At 62.4% G+C, this 1,910-nt stretch overlaps 1 pseudogene; it reads left to right on the top strand.

Moving 5' to 3' along the window:
• The first annotated feature begins 241 nt into the window (after positions 1 to 241).
• On the top strand, positions 242 to 1,647 carry LOC119361278 (annotated as a pseudogene).
• Positions 1,648 to 1,910: the final 263 nt, after the last annotated feature.

Raw genomic sequence — 1,910 nt, 5'->3', positions numbered from 1 at the left:
CCGGTGACGGCAAGAGAATAAGCATAGTCGTTTTCAGGGGAGGGCGCTTGTAGTACATATTATACGTTGGGGTCAACTCTGGAGGAGCAATACAATAGAGAGCGGCATGAGCTTGGCAGGAAGATGTCCATGGTCTACATGTTCGTCTCTTGACGCGCCAATGGGCCACCATCTTCCCATGACAAGCCACTACAAAAACAGCACAAAGCAAGCAAAGCAACACCAGTAACACACACTGGGTAGTCGGCCGGCCATGGCCACCACCGTCAACCCCGCGGACCCGGAGGCGCTAGAAGGCGGCGACGGCGACAGGAAACCGATCAGGGGCGCCGCCATGTCCCTGCTTGTCCGGGCGCGCGACAACATGGCGTTCCGGTCGGTGTGGTCGGAGCTGAACGGCGCCATGGGCGACCTGGCACATACATCCCCATCGTGCTCTCGCTGGCGCTCTCCCGCGGCCTCGACCTCGGCACCACCCTCGTCTTCACCGGCGTCTACAACGCCGTCACGGGACTCCTCTACGGCGTCGCCATGCCCGTCCAGCCCATGAAGACCATCGCCGCCGTCGCCCTCTCCGACGCCTCCTTCGGGGTCCCCGAGATGATGGCCGCCGGCATCCTCACCTCGGCGTTCGTATTCGTCCTCGGGGTCACCCGCCTCATGAAGCTCGTCTACTGGTTCGTGCCGCTGCCCGTCGTCCGCGGCATCCAGCTCGCACAGGGGCTCAACTTCGCCATGGCCGCCGTCAAGTACATCCGCTACGAGCAGGACCTCGGGAAGAGCAAGTCCCTCGGCCGGCGCCCCTGGGCCGGCCTCGACGGCCTTGTCCTCGCCATCGTGGCCATCTTCTTCGTCGTCCTCGTCAACGGCGCCGGCGACGATCACAGCACAGCCGTCCAGGAAGAAGAAAGGGGAGGAGATCAGGAGGAGGATAATAGCGGCCGCTCTTCCCGCTTGCGTAAATTGAGGCGGCGCCTGCGGTCGGCGACGATCCCGTCGGCGGTGATCCTGTTCGTGCTGGGCGTGGTCCTCGGCATCATCCAGCACCCGGCGGCGCTGAGGGAGCTGCGCGCGGGTCCGTCGCGGATGCGCGTGGTGCGCATACCGAGGGAGGCTTGGAAGCAGGGGCTGATCAAGGGCGCGATCCCGCAGATCCCGCTCTCGGTGCTCAACTCGGTGGTGGCGGTGTGCAAGCTGACGCGCGACCTGTTCCCGGAGAAGAAAGAGGCGTCGGCGACGTCGGTGTCGGTGACCATGGGCGCCATGAACCTGGTGGGTTGCTGGTTCGGCGCCATGCCGTGCTGCCACGGCGCGGGCGGGCTGGCCGGGCAGTACAAGTTCGGAGGGCGCAGCGGCGCGTGCGTGGCGGCGCTGGGTGAGCTGAAGCTGGCGCTGGGGCTGGCGCTCGGCGGCTCCGTGCTGCGCGTGCTCGCCGCGTTCCCTGTGGGGCTGCTGGGCGTGCTGCTGCTGTTCGCCGGCGTCGAGCTGGCCATCGCGGCGAGGGACATGTCGTCCAAGGCGGAGGCGTTCGTCATGCTCGTCTGCACCGCCGTGTCGCTCGTCGGCTCCAGCGCCGCGCTGGGGTTCCTCTGCGGCATGGTCGCGCATGGCCTGCTGCTGCTCAGGGCACTCGCAGTTGCCATATGAAATCAAAACACTCATGCTGATGCATGCATGTACATCTCGTGCATCCATCGTCATCCCATCTCTATGTTTTACATGGCAATCTGCGTCAAGTGTGCACTTCTCTGCTGTAGCAAATAGTTGGGCTAGCATGGAAAGTGTCGGTTTTCATTTGTAATTATTCCCTTTTCTGATATCTAATTTCTATTAAAGAAACCAGCATTCCACTACAAGAAAAAACATATATTGCTTTGTGTTGAGCAATAAGCCGAGTGTGAATTATCGAC

The sequence above is a fragment of the Triticum dicoccoides genome, chromosome 2B, assembly GCF_002162155.2.
Source record: "Triticum dicoccoides isolate Atlit2015 ecotype Zavitan chromosome 2B, WEW_v2.0, whole genome shotgun sequence".
Lineage (NCBI taxonomy): Eukaryota > Viridiplantae > Streptophyta > Magnoliopsida > Poales > Poaceae > Triticum > Triticum dicoccoides.
The sequence above is the reverse complement of the archived record's forward strand: the minus strand, read 5'-3'. Positions and strand labels throughout refer to the sequence as shown.